Source organism: Adiantum capillus-veneris, chromosome 23, assembly GCF_014529385.1.
Source record: "Adiantum capillus-veneris isolate H3 chromosome 23, ASM1452938v2, whole genome shotgun sequence".
Lineage (NCBI taxonomy): Eukaryota > Viridiplantae > Streptophyta > Polypodiopsida > Polypodiales > Pteridaceae > Adiantum > Adiantum capillus-veneris.
In genome coordinates this window covers 4,352,049-4,372,829 of record NC_140953.1, presented here as the reverse complement: position 1 = coordinate 4,372,829, position 20,781 = coordinate 4,352,049, and the positions used below count along the sequence as shown (strand labels likewise).

The following is a 20,781-nucleotide window of genomic DNA, read 5'->3' as shown; positions in this document are numbered from 1 at the left end:
CGCAATGTGCTGCCTTGGAGCGTGAGTGCGAAGAAAGAAAAGCAGAAAGAAATTCAAAATTTGATCGTGAACCAAAGCAAGAAAAGCAGAAAAAAAGGCAGAATTAGATCGAAACACAAAGAAAGAATGGCAGCCATAAAGCGTGAGCACCAAGAAAGAAACGCAGAAATGGATCGCGAGCACAAAGAAAGAAGAGCCGAATTGGATCGTGAGCGCAAAGAGCGTGAAGCGCAGAGAGACCAATGCATGCAACAGTTAGTCCTACTATTTTTTAACGTGCAGGCGCAGATTCAAAAGAATCGGGCGAAGGAGACTCTCTCAATCTTTTCTTCTCCAAAGCACGATACACATGGTTTGCGTTATAATGAGCATGATGATTTGCATAATCAAGATGTGATTATTCACGAGCATGATGATTTGCAAGATAAAGATGTGATTGTTCACAAGGATGATGGTTTAGTTGATACTTTGTCTAGTGAAGCTAACCTCATTGCAGATTCGATCAATCACGAAGAACCGATCTTAGCTCTCGAGTCGAGGTCCAAAGAACCCCAACAAGAAGTATTCTGTGTTCGAATGATTAGTTAGCACACATTGTTCGAGTGTTTCATTCCTGATGTTTTCCTGTATTTTAATCACCGTCCTTATGTGATCCCTTTTCATAGGCATGCCATATTGTACGATGAACACGATTCACTCATGAATGAGCACGGATGTATGCGGATTACTCATGAAAAGATGAAATGTTTGCACCCAAGGAATTCACATTTCATGTCTCTTCCTTGGCATGACACACTATCTAAAAGAGCACAAGAAGGATCAAGCATCAAGCATCGGCATTTCCATTGTGATTTGCCACAGTGATTTTTCTCCTTTTCAAATCGGAACGAGGAACGGAGAACGGCAACATGCATGAAATGCCATTCCCTGTTTCGGATACTCACGTTTGAAACACAGAACGGGGATTCGGAAGGGGAATTGGGATGGGAACGGGGAACGGGGACTTGAAAATGACCATTCCCTGTTACTATGATATGTACGTGGACAAGCTACTTCATGACATGGGTTCGGTTAGCCTAGCTTAGGAAGTGTTCTGGCACTTCTATGAGTCTGTTCACAGACCGTGCATGTCCAGGCACTTAGAGTAGATGCATATCCTCTAGTTGCATACAGCATGATCATCAGATTACAGTTAATACCCATCAGGAGCATTTTTACAGTGCACAGACCTAATTTCCCTATTTTAGCCATTTTTCACTTATTATTATTAAGTGACTGTTGGGAAACTAGGTAGGCAAACTTTGCAAGTTAATATATAAGAAAGCTAGCGCTAGCACTTTCTGGCAGAGGAGGCAGCAGGGACCAAGCGTCCAACAAAGCACCTTCTCAGCAAGACTCCCCGGCAGGCAACCTAGCGTTTTTCATCAAGGACAGCCTAGTGTTTTGCAGACAGTAGATCAAGCTTGGCGTTAGCAGATTTCCACAGCAGGATCCATAGCGTTTTTTCATCCAGCCCTAGCGTTTTTGGGACAGCAGAGCACCTAGCATTTTGCAGATTCCTGCGACATAAGTACCCTCTACATCAACGTTTTCAGTTTTCAGCATATAGACACCGCAGAATAGTCCCCCAAACCTCGCAGATCTCACCTTCCCGCAGCAGATTCTCATCGCACGGTCAGATCAGCAAGCGTTTGTAGATTCAGCCCGCTATTCGCAGATTTCACCATCTGCGTTTTCAGCGCATCGTCGTCATCGCCGTCGTCACCGACATAGTGTCAAAATTCAACAGATACAAGATTTGCAGATTTCAACCATTAGCGTTTTCAGCTTTCAGCCCGTCTCGTCGCCGTCCTCATCGTCGTCGACAGCGCGGCAAGTCCATTGCATTGTAGAGATTTGTGAAATCAATAGTAGACCGCTCTCGCCATAGAGAGTGGGGCCTTCGGAGGAGGGCTTGACAACATTCTAGTGTCGTATTCTTCTCTCTCTATCTCTCAGTCTCGACACCTTCATTCACAGTGTTTATCCACTTTGTTTGTGATCACTTGCACTCGCTCACTAAAGGAACGGAAGGCTCTCCCTTCCGTAAGTAAAAGGAACCCTTGAGCACAATTCAGAGCACTCATCTTGAGCAAAGTTCAACATTCACTTCCGTTGCACCTTACAGCCTACTTGCAGGACCTGCATGTCTAGACAAGTCCATTCCAATTTGGGAATCCTCGTGTATATATGGTTTGTACACGCCTTGTGACAGATATCACGTGCACATCTAAATCTATGTGCATGTGGACAAGCTATCTCAGTTCTAGGGTTTAGGTCAGCCTAGGAAGTGTTCTGGCACCCTTGTGAGCCTATGCGCAGGCCATGCATGTCCAGGCACTTAGATTAGTTGCATATCCTCTCGTTGCACATGGCATGATCATCACCATGACATTCAATACCCATCATGAGCATTTTACAGAGCATAGAACCCTTTTTCCCAAAATACACATTTTTCACTCATTAATAAGTGACTTTTGATGGAAAAGTAAGTAGGGCAAATTGCTAAGTCACTATAAAAGAAACCTAGCGCTAGCAGTTTTGTAAGGTGCAGCAGAATGAATGTTGTATTTTCTCAAGATTAGTGATCTATATTTGCTCAAGGTTCCTTTTAGTTCTTAGGGAAGGAGAGAGCCTTCCGTCTTTATGGAGAGTGCTATGATCACGGACAAAGTGAGTGGATATTGTGCACGCGAGTGTATGAGACTGAGAGAAGGAGAGAAAAGAGATACGACACCCGAGAGGTTGTAAAACCCTCCTCCGAAAGCCCCACTCTCGTGGGCGAGAGTGGTCTACTTTTGATTGCACAAAGGTGTACAATGATGATGCATGGACTGATGCAAACGGGGACTATGTCAATAACGACGACGGTGATGACGACGACGACTTTAGGGTTGAAATCTGTGGTCTTCTAACTGCTGAAATTCGGGACTGTTTCGGTGGCTGAAAATGACTGTTTTGGCTGCGTTTTCAAGGCTGAAAAGAGGGGTGTATCTTCAACCGACTAGGCTGAATCTGCTGCGCTTTTATGGGCTGCTGAATCTGCGTTTTTGTCTGCTGAAAATCTGCGTTTTCATCTGCTATGTTCTGGGCTGAAAAACGCCAATGAGACTGCAGCATTTTGGCTGAAAAACGCTAGTGCTTGTTGCCGGTGTCGGGCTGCCGGTCATGGGGAAAAACGCCAAGAAGAAGGGGCTTGCTGGCGATGGTTGTTGGGGAGAAAAACACCAAGGGAGAGAGACTTGCTGGCGATCAAAACGCTAAGGACTGATGTGTCTATGGAGAGGATTTGCTTGGGAAAAACGCCAATCTGCTGTGGGAGGTAGCACTAGCAAAAATGATGGCTGAAGGGGGGAGGTCTCACCAAGGGAGGCTTGGAGAGGGTCTTGTTGAGAGAGGGAAAACACCTGCTGCTTGGGGGCCTGTTGTGCTCCTTGCTCATCTGCCCAATTGTGCTAACTTGGGTTTGCTTATATATTAACTTAGCAAAATTGCCCTACCTACTTTTGTTGGAAAGTCACTTAAAAATAATAAGTGAAAATACCAAAAATAGGAAAAATAGGCTAAATGCACTGGAAAATTCCCCTGACTGAATCTGATGGATTCTGAAGGGAATACTGATGATCATGTTGAGTGCAACCAGAGGATATGCATCTACACTCAGTGACTGGGCATGCACGGTCTACGAATAGACTCACAAAAGTGCCAGATCACTTCTAATCTAGACTGACTGGACTAGACTGAACCCTGATCGTGCTGTAGCTTGTCCACGGACACATAGGGCTGGATGTGTCACGTGACATCCCCTTCTTTTCAAAGTGAGGTACTGGTACCGAACTGTATGGCGTCGAGGGAGATCGCCAATAGCATCCGGAATCCTGGAAGGGACTCTTCGCCGGCCCACCCTGATGTGTGGGTCGTGCGGTACTTGAACTTCATAAAGGTCTGCAACGCTTGCTTCTTTGGGCCGTGCCGAAAGCGACACAAAGTCTTCTATAGCTCCTTCGATGCTTCAACTTCGTCTAGAGACCTACTTCTTTCGTCTTCAAGAATCTTCATGGCTGAAAATTCCTGAAACCATCTCCAACACAAAACCATGAGCATACCCATTCCATGTAAAGTGAAGGAAAAAAATCTTGTCTTCTCTAAAGACTGTCTATGCAATGTAGAAGAACATAGAGACGGAATGACAACCCGTTCATCAAACACATACAAACAATGAGATCGAATCTTTCCTGTTTGATCGAAATCAGTCAACTGTGGCAAATCACAAAGGAAATTCCCATGCTTGGTGCTCATACTTTCATGTGCTCGTTCATGGACTGTCATGCCAAGGAAGAGACATGGAATGCGACTTCCTTACATACATGCTTTTCAGCTTTTCATGAAAACATTGCATACGTTCGTGCTCATGCATGAGAGAAACGTGCTCAACATACAATATGTCATGCCTAGGAAAAGGGATCACATAATGATGCTGACTAAAATACAGGAAACGATCACGAATGAAACATTCGAACAATGCGTACGCATCAATCATGCGAACACATAATACTTCCTGTGAGGGTTCTTTGGACCAAGGCTCGAGAGCCAAGATCGGTTCTTCATGAATGATCGAATCGTCCTATGGGGGTTCTTTGGACCTCGACTCGAAAGCCAAGATCGGATCTTCGTGATTGATCGAATCTACAACGAGGTTAGCTTCGCTAGGAAAAGCATCCACTAACACATCATCCTTGTGAACAATCACATTATCTTCATGCAATTCATCATGCTTGTAAGAAATCACATCTTGATCATGCAAATCATCATGCTTGTCTTTATCATCCAAACCATCATGCAAATCATTATCATTCAAATCATCATGCTTCTCATAATCATGCAAATCCTGTGTATCATGCTGTGGAGAAAAAGAGACTGAGAGAGTCTTCTTTTCCTGAATCCTTTCAATCTTGTCCTGCATATTAGCAATGAGAGATGGAGAATGAGCAATGTCCTCTCCATGAATGACAACAGGAGAATCACTTTTGGCATTGAGAGTTAAAGTGTTGGCCTCAAAATCAATGAGAGCGTTAGTATCACGAAACCATCGAATGCCCAAAATCATATCACATCTTGAAGAGAGGAGACACAACAAATCTTCTAGTGAAGGCAGTCTGTTGAATTGCAAACAACACATCAAGGCACTCCTCCGTGATGAGAGCGTCCATACCAGGCCAAAAGCCGAAAACCTTGATAGGAGATCTCGGACTAACTTCGAAGCGGGCTCTCTCAACAAGAGAGGAACTGATCACATCATGCATACTACCTGGATCAAACAATATGACAAAACGGTGCCCCGACGTACCACCATAACATTTAATGAGAGAATCATCAATGGGAGGGTCCTGAGAAACTTTGGGCACACTCTTGTTATCATTCATTGCATTGACAGAGGAAGTGGGTGCTGTGGGTTCTTTAGATTCATTTGATTCAAGCTTAGGATATGCTCTTTTTATGTGACCCTTAATGTGACAATGAAAACAACGGCCTTCCTTAGAATAAGTGCTTTGCTCTTCTGACGTGATGTATTCTCCTACAATTCCTTGTGCTACCTTTTCATCTGGAGTAAGCTTAGGTTTAGCAATTGTGTTAACCTTACCCTTAGATTCATTGGAAGAATTCTTTGATGAGAGGCTGTTGGAAGATTGGTTAGAAGAGTTGTCATTCTTACCGTTCTTTTCGTTTTGAGGGTTCTGAGAAGTCTGCGCGGTATTTGTGGAACTCTTGTTCTCCTTAGGCTTCCCCTTGTTGTGCTTCATCTCTTGGGAGAGAGCGATTGCTACCGCCTTGTTGAGATCCGCGGGGTCAAAGACTTCGACATCAAACTTGATGTATTCATCTAACCCAAAGAGAAAAGCCTCTTTGCGCTCATCATCCGATTTGCGTAATTGAGTGCCTAGCTACAAAACACGGTTAGAAAAAGACATGACTGGCATACCATTTTGCTTGAGATTGCGGTAATCCTCTTTCAATCGTGCAAGGTATTGAGTTGGCATAAACCGCGCCTTGAGCTTGTCTTGGAAATCAGCCCAATCGAAAGAAAGGGGCATGAATCCGTCGGCTTCCTCTAGGTGCGCGGCTAGCTGTGCCTCTTGCCATGCGTGGTACTAATTGATTGTTGGGTTAAAGGCCTAAATAACCCCTTTTTGTACATTTTTATACTTACACATTTTTTAAAGGTCACTTATAATAAAAGTGGGAAAACCGAAAACTCACTTATTGAGTTTTTCCCAAAAACGTGAGCTCTCTCTCTCTCCCTCTTCTTCTGCTAGCGCTTCCTCTCCTGCTGCTCTTCGCCTCCCCTCTCTGCACACACACTGCACTTCCTCGCGTGCTCTTTCACTTGCACACACCGCCACGCGCTCATCAACTGGTATCAGAGCCCGATTAGGGTTTGCCCCCAAATCTGCAAACGCTGAATTTCAGCCAAGAAGGTCAACTTTATCGCGAGATTTTGCAATTTCGTCGCCTAAGGACTCGTCCACGGACACTAGAGAGCTCCCGGCAACCCAAATTGACCTAAAACAGGCTGAAATTAGGTCAAAAACAGGAAATTACAGGTTATGACAGCGAAAATACAGGTTTTGCAAATGATGTATTAAGGTGTGGGAATACTTTTGCCAAGTCCCCGCAACCCGAAAACCCTGAAATTGCCGAAAAACAAGCCCTAAAACAGGTGTTTTAAGCAAATTTCAGATTTACGCAGGTTTTTGCAAGTGTTTTTATGGTGCGATTACATTCGGAAAAGTGCAAATTGATACAATCTATGCACATTTGACAAATTTTGTCGATGTATGACCATTTGTGGCTCAATTTCATGCAATTTTGATGCTACAAATTGGGGCTTTTGCGCTTACATGCTTCTAAAGGCTGTGTATTAGCCTTATGTATATCTTCTGAGGCTAAAAACAATAAATTCGTTGTTTTCGAGCACAAATTCGCTCGCTGAAATTTCCTGCGCATAAATTTCAGAAATTGAATTTTGTGCCCAAAACGTCCTATTTTGCTCCAAATTGCTCCTGTGACCGTTTGGAGCTGTAGTGCACATCTTTGTGAGGCTATATTCCGATTTTTGCGCATTTTGCCCAAAAATTCAGCGTATTATCCCTCTTATTTCGTGCAACTATGGCCTCATCGTCTTCGGATGTGAAGAACCTCTTCGAGATTAGGAGGTTTGATGGTACAGGTTTTGATCTTTGGAAAGACAGGATTCGGGGAATCCTATTTCTTAAGGATTGCGAAGAGGCACTTGAACAGGTGAAGCCACAGAATATGATAGATGAAGCATTGGTTAGCATGAACAGGAAAGCCGTTACATACATTAAAATGGCCATGACAGATGAGACCATCATTGATGTGAAAGGTCTCACGACTGCTTTTGATGTGTGGGAGAAGTTAAAGGGAATGTATGAAAATACAACGCCTGTCAACCAGGTGCACTTGATGCGAAAACTTGTTGGCATGCAACTAGATGAATCCAAGAGCACGGCAGAGCACTTGTCATTGTTCGCAGGTACTTTGTCGCAGTTACAGGATTCTGGCTTGCCCCCTTTTGATGATAAGCTGAAAGCTATCTTCTTGCTTATGACCTTACCTAAGTCATGGGAAACTTTGGTGGTTTCGTTGTCCAATAACCCCAATTTGACCTTTGATGATGTTAGGGGTTCTATCTTGAATGAAGAAATCAAGAGAAAAGCAAGTGGAGAGGAAGGCAGCTCTGCCAACATGGTTAGAGGCAGGACAGAAAAGAAGAATGCTTATGCACAAAGGAGTAAGAGTAAGAGTAAAGAAAGGGGAAATGCAAGCAAAGGCAAGGGTGATGTGACTTGCTATCAATGTGGCAGGAAAGGTCACAAGAAACCCGATTGCAGGTACTGAGGCGGTCCGGGGCGGACAACAAGAGAGGCGAACTCTAAACACCCCTCAAGGCTCCCGTGCTGCTCAATTGGGGCTGGGACAACCACAAGCACATAAACAACAACAAACTCACAGCCAAACAAGTGAAAGGGCACCACCTAGTTATGGTATGCGAACTAGGACGCAAGAGAGATTTTGGCACAACCAAGAAGATGCACCACACAACACACACAAGCAACCTCACACCAAGACACACATAAAATGGACCAGAGAGAGCTAGAGCAAAGGGAAGAGAGAGAAAAGGATCTTGCGTAATACCTTATTTGTGACTTGCAAATGGAAATGGTTCGTTATGATGCTATCGTAGAACTTGTACAAAACTCACTCAATGCTTAGTGATTGCTAAACATTGCCAAAACACATACACACTGTCTTAGGGTGTGGGAGACCTTTCACCACAATACCCTCTTACAATGGACACAAAATTGGCAATGAAAAACACACAAACACTTTCTAAAATCAAAATCAACCGATAAAAACTCAAAATACACAAGTCACCTTGAATTCACCAAATCGTATTGCACAAATGGAAGGACGAAGATTTGAACGTCGAATCACGCCTTTGATGCACCAAACCTCAATTTATTGATGATGAAGAAGCATATACAATAGTGGTTTTGAGATTTGTGGAACTCACGCTCTCTCACTTGCAATGTGTAGCTTAAAAGCTTCTCTCACACCAAGAGTGAAGCTCACAAGTGGTTGCTACACCTAAGTCTCTCCTCACACATAGTGTTGGGGTGCTATGTGAGATATTGGAAGATGTTTTACAAGAAGGAGAGGGGCCTATTTATAGGTTGGAGACCTCTCATAAAGATTATTGGAAATCCTAATTTACAAGCTAACAAATCAGGATTATGATTTTTTTGAATATCAAAACATTGTGGGCCTTCTTTGTCTGCTTAAATCATGGGTGTGGGCTCAAAAGAGAGCATTATTGATGGTAGATAAGGTAAAAGTAAGTAAGGAGAGAGAGAGAGAGAGAGAGAGTTAGAGTTACTATACACATGTCTTGAGGTGAGATGTCTTTTATGGTTAGGTCAATGGCTATTTTGTGTTAGTATGTTAGTGGTTAGTGTTAGTAATCACTAGAAAATTATATTTACAATGGGTAGAATGGGGTGGATGGTTGAAGTAAGATGGTTGAATGAAGTGAAGAAATCCTTGTGATGGTGAAGCTTGAAGAAGGACTTACTTGTGTAGGTTCTCAAAATGACTATCGATCTTTTTCTTTGTCTTCTTTTCTTTACGCCACCGCCGCCAAGGTTGATTATCGCGATGAAAATGATAAATTTTTTGATGAGATCTCTTGATTTGCAGAGTTTAAGCATGGTTTACATGCTGAATTTCATGTATATAGAGAAGGGGTAAGATGAAATTGTACTTTGGAGATAATAGAGAGAGGCATAGAGATGGTGTATGTACATATCGAACTCATATGAGAGCTATGGGAGTAAGAAGAGAGGTTAATGATGAAGAAGGTGAGGGAAACCATTGTGGTGCAGGTTTGAGTGAGGGATTGAGAGGAATGTGTGTGTGTGTGTGTGTGTGTAGAAGTGTGGAAACAGGTGAGAGAAGACTATGGGCTACTTGTAAGAAAAGTGGGCAAACTGGGGTCCACTCAAAAAATCATAGCTCACCGGTGGTTGCTCCAAAAATCACCAAAATTTTTGAGGTGATTATTCAGCTCTTGGTCCACATTTTCTCTTTTGACCACTGCTTCAAATTCGGAGTGGAGATGGATATTAAAAATCCCACCAAAAGACCTGTTTTTCCTTCACAAAAAGTCTTCAGTGGCCCTCCTTTTGTTGAATTTGCATGACTCCAAAGGGGAGCCCCTCCTTGCATAAGAACATGACATAATTGATTCCTAGGGGTTTGAAAATATGCATGGTTGTGGATTATGCACAAATATAATACATGGATATGATGAAAAAAGACAGGCTAGTATATATAAACAATTTATGGAATCTAGAATAGTGTGGGCTATAAATATATAAAAAATAAATATATGAAAATATAGGGAATCAAATGAGGAGGGCCCTCATTTGTTTTTTTGATATATATTTATTTACAAGAGGTAAGAAATAATACTTGTAAGAAATAGGAATTTAGTGAAAGGCAATGACTGATGGTGGAAAGTATTTTTGAGGTGTTTTCTTAGGGGTGGATTCACATCAAAAATAAGAGAAGCTTGTGTGAAGATATTTTTATAAGGAATAAAGAGCATGCAAAATGGTAAGAAAATTGTGGTAATGGTGAGTCAATGTACACAGCATACATAAGCAAATAACACACACCTAAGTAGAAATATTTAAATAAATACCAAAATAATTATGAAAATTCCTTATATTTAGACCTTATATACAATGAAATATTTACACACAAATGGGTCATAATATATCTTATTTTTTATTTTTTTGGCTTAACTAGCTCAATAACTAGCTAACTGAGGGTTTTAAGAAGATATGGGAAAAGCCCCCTAACCTATGTACAATGAAAAGGTAAAAATAGCCACAGTGTTTAGGTGATTTTGGTAGGGTGGAGTAACTCACTATGGCAATTACGGAGAGCCGAAAAATGGCTATCAGTACTATAAAGCTGAGTTAGAAAGAAAAAAGAATGGCGGAGACAAAAAGAAAGAGAAGAAGGAAGTCAAGGCAGATGCACAGGATAGCTCAAAGGACAAAGAGAAGGCCAATGTGGCTTCTAGTGTCGTGATTGAGGAGCTGTCAGATGTAGAGGACATCTTGTGTGCCACTTTGTCAGATGATGATGCTATGACTTTGATGCCTCTCTAAATGTTCATTCACATGACATGCAGATCACCAAGAGTGATCTTATTGATGCTTTGTTGACTGTCAATGATGCATTATCCCAGACTTGGATTGTTGATTCCGGTGCTTCATTTCATGTGACTCCTATCAAGGAGTGTTTCTCTACTTTTGATGCAGGTAAGCGTGGCCATGTATACCTTGGAAACAATCATGCATGTTCCATTGAGGTTATTGGCACTGTGCATCTCTCCATAGATGGCACAAATGAGCTTGTCTTGCACGATGTTTGATATGTGCCGGGAATCAAGAAGAGTCTGCTTTCTGTTGGTCAGATGGATATGCATGGTTACAGCATCTTGTTTGAGAGAGGGTCATGAAAAATGACCAAAGGCTCAAGGTTGATTGTAAAGGGCACAAAGAAAGGGACACTTTACTGCATGCATGAAAAGGCCGTGTTGGGCAAGTTTATTGCATTGGCTGAAATTAACTCTCACATGGAGTTGTGGCACAAGAGGCTTGGCCATATGAGCCAAAAGGGCCTTTCTAAGCTTTGTACTTTGAACAAGCTTGATGCTAAAGGCACAAAGCTTGATTTTTGTAATGAATGTCAATATGGCAAGCAAGTAAAGCGTTCTTATTACTCTGGTGTCTCTCGTAAATCTTGTGTGCTTGATCTTGTACATTCTGATGTATGTAGCATGCCTACTAAGTCTATGGGTGGTGCATGTTATTTTGTCTCCTTTGTTGATGATCATTCTAGGAAAATTTGGGTTTATTTGCTTAAGTCTTAAGGATGAAGCCTTTGCTGCGTTTAAGAGATTTCCTGCATTTGTGACCACCCAAACAGGTAGAAAGCTAAAATGCTTGCGTACAGACAATGGGGGGGAGTACACAAGTGCTGAATTTAACAAGTTTTGTGAAAATTTGGGCATTAAGAGGGAGCTTACTGTGCCATACAACCCCTCTTCTAATGGTGTGGCTGAAAGATTCAATAGGACACTTTGTGAGAGGGTGAGATGCATGCTGTCCACAGCTAATCTCTCTCATGGATTTTGGGGAGAAGCTTTGAAAACTGCAGTGCATATATGCAATCGATCCCCTCACATGTCTTTGAAAGGTGACATCCCTGAAGAGGTTTGGTCTGGCAAGCCTGCTTCATATGATCACTTACGCATTTTTGGTTGCGAAGCTTTTGTGCATGTTAGACCTGAGTTGAGGAGTAAACTAGATGCGAAGTTCACTAAAGACCTCTTCATGGGATATGGTGAAGAAGGCAAAATGGGTTATAGGATTTGGTTACCTCAGCTCAAAAGGGTTGTACGTAGCCGAGATGATGTTTTTAATGAGATAAGGCTGCTTCAAAACAATTGTGCCTCAAAGCATGACCATAAAAGGGTGAAATTTCAGCATGACCAGCCACCTGTTAGGCCTATTTTTTACTCTCAGGATGCACCACAAATGGCTAAAAATGTAGATGATCCAGTGGTGTTTGAGCCAGATGATGTTGGACAGCAAATTGAGGCTCTTGAAGGGCATTTGTAGCCAAGAAACAATGCTGAAAATGGTGCTGAAAATGATATACAACAGCCCATTGTTGATGATTTTATAGTGCCACCTGATATAAACCCATTGCCAGATAATGTGGATCATTGAGTGAGACGCTCTACTCGTCAAAGACGGCCTGTGAGTCGATATGACCCCTCTTTGCATTACATTATGTTGACAAATGAGGGAGATCTCTTACGTATAAAGAGGCAAAGACATGTGAGCACAGCGACAAGTGGGAGCTTGCTATGTAGGAAGAGATTAAAGCTTTGCATGCTAATCATACTTGGGAGTTGGTTGAATTGCCCAAAGGAAGGAAGGCTATTCCTAACAAATGGGTGTATAAAATCAAAACTGTTGATGCAAAACCCAAATATAAGGCAAGGCTTGTGGCAAAGGGATATGTTCAAACCAAGGGCATAGACTTTCAAGAAGTGTTCTCTCCTGTTGTGAAGATGACCACTTTGCGTGTATTGTTTGCCATTGTGGCTGCTCTTGATTTGGAAATGGACCAAATGGATGTACATACCGCTTTCTTGCATGGTGATGTGGAAGAAGAGCTTTACATGAAGCAACCCGAGGGTTTTGTCATCCCTGGCAAGGAACATTTGGTATATATGCTCAATAGAAGCTTGTATGGGGTGAAACAATCATGTAGGCAGTGGTATAAGAAGTTTGATCGCTTCATGCTTAAACATGGTTACAAAAGAAGCCATGCAAACCATTGTTTGTATACCAAACGTGATGAGGATGGCAATCCTATTATTCTTGTGCTCTATGTAGACGATATGTTGATAGCTGCAAAGAAAAGAAGCACTGTTGATGCTCTTAAAGGGCAGCTGAAATCTGCGTTTTCAATGAAAGACCTTGGGACAGCTGAACATATACTTGGAGTGCGTGTTACACGGCAAAGAGACAAGCGCCTATTGTATTTTTCGCAAGAAATGTACATTGAAAAGGTGCTAAACAGATTTAACATGGCTGAAGCAAAGCCTCTTTGTGTGCCATTACAGCCATATGTCAAAATCTCCAAGGATGATTGTCCCAAGTCAAAGGAAGAAGCCAATGACATGCAAAGTGTGCCTTATGCTTCATCTTGTGGTTCACTTATGTATACTATGGTTGCTACTAGGCCTGACATAGCCCAAGCAGTGGGAGTTGTGAGCCAGTTTATGGCTAATCCAGGCACGTTGCATTGGGATGCAGTGAAGTCCATTATGAGGTACTTGAAAGGGACTAAAAACAAATGCCTCTGCTATGGTAAAGGACCAATGGAGTTGAAGAGATTTTGTGACTCTGACATGGCTGGTGATGTCGATACACGGAAATCCACAAGTGGCTATGTATTTACTCTTGTGGGAGGTGCTGTTTCATGGTGTTCTAGATTGCAAAAGATTGTTGCATTGTCTACTACAGAGGCTGAATATATTTCAGCCACTGAGGCTTCCAAAGAAGCTATTTGGTTAGCATGCCTATGTAGTGAGTTTGGCTTGCCTGCCAAGGCACCTATGCTTGGTTGTGATAGCCAGAGTGCTATATGTCTGGCAAAGAACGCCATGTTTCATGCACGCACAAAGCATATTGATGTGCGGTATCACTTCATACGAGAAGTGTTTGAGGATGGCCTTATTACATTGGTTAAGGTCCATACATCACAAAATCCAGCCGATGCTCTCACTAAGTGCTTACCCAAAGCACAACATCATCTATACATAGAGATGGTGGGAGTCTCGTAGCTTAAAGACGCCATTTATGCCTTTAAGTGGGAGGTTGTTGGATTAAAGGCCTAAATAACCCCTTTTTGTACATTTTTATACTTTGTCCAGGTTCAATATGAACCTGGACACATTTTTTAAAGGTCACTTATAATAAAAGTGGGAAAACCCAAAACTCACTTATTGAGTTTTCCCCAAAAACGTGAGCTCTCTCTCTTTCCCTCTTCTTCTGCTGGCGCTTCCTCTCCTGCTGCTCTTCGCCTCCCCTCTCTGTACACACACTGCACTTCCTCGCGTACTCTTTCACGTTTGAAGTTGCCTTTGCAAACGGCAATTTCTGAAAAAGCGTCGAAGATGAGGCATGTGATTAAACACCTCAAGGGGATTACAAGTACTTGGTGGTATACCAAAGCTCTGCAAGGAACTTACAACAATACTTGGATTCAATTCAAGGCTGAATTTTTCGACAAATGTTTTTCCTCTACACTTTGAGGAAGGCATCCAAGAAGATTGGGATGGGTTTGCCCAATAGGAACACGAGTGAGTCAAAGCAAGTAGTGGTTCACTCTTGCCACGGTAGCTCCACTCTCGATCCTCTCTGAGGAAGGAAAGACGAAGAAATTCAACAAAGGACTTTTGCCCGAATTTTGTAGACGCATCTGCAAAATACTTTGCAGCAGATGGTAGAGTCAGCAATAAAAGCTGAAAGTGTACACCTTAGTGTACATAGAATCCAATCCCCGTAGTGGGACGGGAATCATTGAACACAGAAAGTTTGGAGTAAGGAAATCCAATCTAACTCTTGAGTTCTTGAATAGAAGACCCTCGAACTTTAAGTGAGAGGACATGTTTTCAATCAAAGTTACATCTTTGAGGAAATCATAAAGTGCATTGTGCTTGTTTGCTCTTTTGCACAAGATATGGTTATGTCTAACCGGGACTACCACTCTCGAGTGTTTATGAGAGCAGGATCAAACTGAAACATTGTTTTCTGAGATAAATTGGTTTGCTTAACTAGCCGGAAGGTCATGATCTTGTATCCGGTAATTCTTGAACAGATTACCTGCTATTGCGGGTAGGAAATTATGAAGGAACCATTCTGAGCTTTCAAGCAAAGAAAAGATTTCATGAAGCTTGAGTACTCTTTAAGCCCACACCCCCTACACGGTAAGGGAAGATATGGTAGTGCTTTTTGCACAAGTGAATGAACACTCTCTTTAGGAGGGAAGTAACAAGCGACGACTACGGCTTGTGCTTGAGGAATCCAAGGATTAAAATCCTAGATTATTTGATGAGTGGGTTTTGCTCTAAGATCGAGCCAAGTGATCATCAAGTTGAGCGTCTTCCCTCTAAGGATCTTACGAAGGGAAGGTAATTTTTCAGGTTCACCGAAACTTTAACACGGCTTAAGAATTATGTACACTTTTGAGTACATGGATAACACACGAAGATGCAGACCTATGCCAAGGAACTGGACGATAGTTTGTTATACTCTCTTGAGCGCCTTTTTGCGCGCAAGAATATTCCGACACGAGAATCTCTATTTGAGATGTGTTTGGTAGAAGGAATTTGAGCTTCTCTACGGGAAGAGGTTTTCCGATGGTCGTTGATCATTGAGTACGTTATGTGCTTTTACCATTACAGTAGCAACTTTTGGTTGCGGTATATGTTTCTCCATGAGCAGGTGGAGTAGCATTTACACGCTGCTGGAATAAATTTGAACTATTTTGTTTGTAAGAATATAATTCGCCAACCGTTTCAAAATGGTAAGGATTACAAATGGGAGAATATCCCTGAGAATCAAAGAGGGTTCGCTCTATTGTGAACCGGGTTTAAACGTACGTTCAGAAAATGCTATGGCTAGAATCCTATCTGCCTGAGGTTTTGCAAATCGTCATTGATGCTCACAAGGTGGATCATTTTTTATGATTTTGTAAGGAAGAGACGCTAATGGGCATCGGGAAATCACTGTTGGTGGTAATAACTAGCAGGAGGAAACGATTGGAAGGAAGTGCTGTCGTGCACAAGGAATCTTCGGACTGGAACCGTCCGCCTACGTTGAGCGACGGCCTGGAACAAAAGGTGATCGCAAATTGTGGAAGAAAGACATCGAACTTAATGCTCTATGACTTGGGCATTCCCTATGTGGGAGGACACAAGAGGTTTAATACCCTCTGGACTACCAGCGTAGGATTATGCGCAAGGACAAATACCTAGATTGATTTCTAGGAAGATTATTCTTCTCGAATTTGAGAAGACAGAATCAAGTTAACAGAGTCTTAGATAAGGAAACTTTGGATCAGAACAATTGGCCTACCCAAAGCAAAGGCCCAGAATAAGAACTTACTTTGGTAAGATGACACACTTGTTCTGCCATAGGAAGATTCACATGAGCTTAATGCTCTCGACATGCCCTATGCGGGAGGACACAAGAGGTTTAATATCCTCAGGATTAATAGCGCAAGGTTATGCGCAAGGACATAGACCTAGATTGATTTCTAGGAGGTTTATTCTTCTCGGAATTGAGAAGGTGGAATTGAGTTAACAGATTCTCGGATGAGAAAACTTCCAATCTGTTGGAAAGACGCGAATGACGAGTTCTTACGTGGCTCGTAACTTTAACGAACGGTGAAGGATATCCTCGAGGTACTAGAGGAAGGACATGAACTGGTAAGGTAAGTATTGAATTATTGAATTTTTGTTTAATTTAATTTCTAAGTTCTCTTTTGAGAAAGGACTGGCTCAACTCACCATTGAGCAAGATTTGAAATTTTTCAGTTTCTCCCCGGCAGTTCAGTTGGACCTCTACAGCTGAGGACAACTCTTTATAAGTAAGAGGGATGTTGCTAAATTGGCTTTATCTGACAGAAAAATAATTCTAAATGAATTATTGGATTTATAAGTGAGAGGGTTTTCTCGCTTGGAACACCAAGAAACTAATTCTAAATGAATTATTCGAATTTTAAGTGAGAGAGTTTTTCTCACTGGAGACATCCGAGTAGGACAGAGTGTTTCTAGTGCGTCATTCAAAGTAATGACGGGAGCACTGTGAACAGGAATATCTGTAAGGCCACCAAGAACGGGTATTTCTAATGCGTCACATCGGATGGGTGACAGGGACCATCGGGAAGAAGTATCCAACCATCCGAGAACGGACATCTCTGATGCGTCATAGGATGGGTGACAGAGCATCGTGAAGGGGATTGTACCGTAAGTTCGGTAGGAAAGGACTAAGTGATGGGTATTCCTGATGCGTCACAAGGTGGGTGACTGGTGCATCAAAAAGGGGGTATCCATAGTCGAGAGGAAATCCGAACTGGAAAGAGGAATACGCGTAAAGACGCAAGCACAAGAATAAAGATGGGTTCTGAGAAGCTTTTCTTAAAAAGCGGAATATTTTAACGAGTTTTTCGGGAAGAGCAGACGCTTTCCCGCGAGGAATCTATGTTTGCATTGCATTCATGCATGTGGTTGCATCCAGGGACGCCTGGGAAGTGCTGTGAAAGCATTGTTTTTAACTTATAAGATTTTATTGAGTTTTTGGGCAGGTTCATACCAATTTTAAAAATATACCGGCCGTCCACTTAATAAGTGGGCAGCCACTTAGAAAATAAAGCAACAAAACCAGCCAGCAAATTCTCTCTCCCTATTTCGGGTAGAACAAAAAAAAAAAAAACGAAAAAAAAAATCTCTCCGCGAGCAGCTACTCGTGCCGTGGTGAAGAAGCTATAAAAGCCATAATAACAGGGAATGACCGTTTTCAGGTCTCCGTTCCCCGTTCCCATTCCAAGTTCCCGTTCCGTGTTTCAAACGTGAGTACCCGTAACAGGGAATGGCATTTTGTTCCGCGTTCCCGTTCCCCTTTCCCGTTCCGGTTTCCCATTCCTGGTAACTATGATATTAAAAGCACCACATGCCCTCACTGAAGGGAAGTTTCCAACGCCAGCAAGAGAAGACTCTGCCGCCAGAAGACGCGAGAGATCGCGAGACTACGAAGCACGGAAGTCGCTTTTCTCGCGCAAGAGCGACAGGTACCTATTGTGGATTCGCCATACGAATTGTTGTCGTGTGTTTGCGTGCGTGTTTTTGTAGGTACTTCATCGCAAAGGAGAAGCGAGAAGGCTTCGGCCTACCCTTTGGAATTCCGGAAATTGTCTGCGGAGTCTCAACTCCGAGTACATACGGAAAAAGGATTGAGAGCTTGTCTTTCCTTACGGGAGGGAACGACCATCGAGTCATAGATTTAGAACGGATGGGTTTTCTCCGGTTCTTGTGCTTGTAAAAAGATTCCCCCTACTAAAGAATTCTCTTTAAGGGGGGGGACCAGCCCATCTTCTGGTCCCCAGTACTGTGTCGATCTTCTCACTCTCTTATCTCACTATTTATTTCTCTCTATATATCCTTTGGCTTCAGTATTAAGTGATAAATCCTATTTATCCGAATGTATTCTATATTGTTATGCGCTCCCGTTTGTGACAGCAAGACCAACAGAAGAGAGCCTAGCGTTTTCAGCCAGCAGTAGCAGACAGCGTTTTTGGATGCGAATCCTCTAGCGTTTTTGCTACAGATCAACCTAGCGTTTCCAGTTTGCAGATCTAGCAAGGCGTTTGCAGATTCCAGCGCCAGATCAACCCAGCAGATCAGTGTTTTCAGTTTTCAGCACTTAGCCACAGCAGATCCAACACTTAGCCTCGCAGATCATACCTACCCACAGAAAATCCTCGTCGGACCGTCGAGTCAACCAACGTTTATAGTTTCAGCCCGCTGTTTTTAGATTTCAGCATCTGCATTTTCAGCGCATCGTCGTCGAGTTGTCATCATCGCCATCCTCGCCGACACAATGTCAGTATTCAACAGGAAGTCAGCATTTTGCAGATTTCAGCATTTCAGCCCTAGCGTTTTTCAGTTTTCAGCCTGTCCTCATCGTCGTCGTCATTGTCGTCGACATCGTCGGCAAGTCCATTGCATCTAGACCATTGTACTAGATTTGTGCAATCTATAGCATAGACCTCTCTCGCCATAGAGAGGGGGCCCTTAAAGGAGGGTTTGAGAACCGTGTGGTGTCGTATTCTTCTCTCTCTCTCTCCGTGTGGTGTCGTATTCTTCTCTCTCTCTCTCTCTCTCTCTCTCTCTCTCTCTCTCCACCTTCATTCACAGTAGCATTCACTTTGTTTGTGATCATTGCATTCTCTCTCTAAAGGAACGAAAGGTTCTCCCTTTCGTAAGTAAAAGGAACCCTTGAGCACAATTCGGAGCACTCATTTTGAGCAATATCAACATTTACTTCCGCTGCATCTTACAACGGATGTTATTGCACTTCGGTGGGCATCTAGCATGACGTGCATGTAATTTTAGGTTAGCGGAAACCAACAAGCCATTCCCCACGTCAATCGGATTCCCAAGTTGGCAGATGTGTGACAGTTTCACCCATAAACTTTGCCTAAGTCAAGTTTACTAATAAATTATTTTAATGATTTATTTTTATAACTTTGTGTAGAAAATGAGAGGCTACATTAACTTCTCACAAGTGACAACGGACCAACCCATAGCCATGCACCATGCATACTATCAAAACATTGACTTTGAGAAGAGAGCTAGGGAGAATGGAGTCTTACGGTAGCCATGAACACAAAGAGTAGCAAGAGATAAGGTTGCAATGAGCACACGAGAGAGGCACACAAAAAAGAGATTATCATTTAGGATTGTTGGCCTTAATAGGCATTACATACAGAGGTTCACACCTTAGTCGCCCTAGTTGAGCTGACCCCAACAATCGCCCCCTTCAGCCAAACTTAGCATAATTGTCATCATACGCCCCCTTGAACTAGGCTCACCACTCTCATGATACACAAAGTTTTAGGTGTACTCCTAACCACGAGTTTTTGGTTTACTCGTAAACTGTGAATTTTAGGTTTTCTGACAACCAAGGATTTTAGGTGTACCCATAACTTGGCGCTTCTTACGAGCTACCAAAACTGGAGTTTTTGGTTTACTCCCAAACCCTAGAGTTTTTGGATAACTCTAGCTAACCTTCGGTTTATGTTTACCCAGTAACCTTATGAGATGGTTACAAAATTGGGGCTTCACATTCGGGAAGGCTTACCTGCAACCTCACATTCCTTGCCACGGTTTAATCCCTTACAAACTTTCATCATCATAGGAAATAACACAAATTTTGAAAATAGGGGATTGATTGAATGTAATCAAACATACACTTCACATGGTTGATCATGGACATACATGAAGTTGTGTGAATAGCCTCTTACAAAATGAGCAAGGCCATTTGAATTTGTAACAAAAGAAGACTAAAGAAAAAAAAAAAGTGCAGTCGTGGTGGGATGCAAGCATCAATGATGACGTACGTGTGTGTGTGTGTGTGTGTGTGTGTGTGTGTGTGTGTGTGTGGCGCTGTCCCTGCACTAGCATCGACTTTGGCACCGCTCCTCCATAGCTCTGTGCATATTTGCTCCCCCCCATTGCTCGCCTCTTACTTTTGTTGCTCTCGGCTGCCACCAATGCCACTACTTTCACGCTCAGCTCTGGCCTCTCTATCACCTGCGAGAATAGCGTTCCCCCTCCTGGCTCCCTTGCCGCTGCTGTGGCCCCTCTACCAGAATGGCCATCAGATTCTATGACTGCCGAGGTAGAGTGAGACCATCCATGTACACAAACAGGATTCACACCCTCATCTGCAGAGCGAAGAGGGAGAGCTTTGGCCGGAGCCGCAGCCCCAATGGGCATGAGAA

General features: G+C 42.7%; 1 protein-coding gene across 2 annotated transcripts in view; it reads right to left on the bottom strand.

The window, feature by feature from the left end:
• The window catches only part of LOC147427347 (ARM repeat superfamily protein), a 41,298-nt gene that overhangs the window by 18,711 nt on the left and 1,806 nt on the right, over nt 1-20,781 (bottom strand). The window lies entirely within an intron of this gene.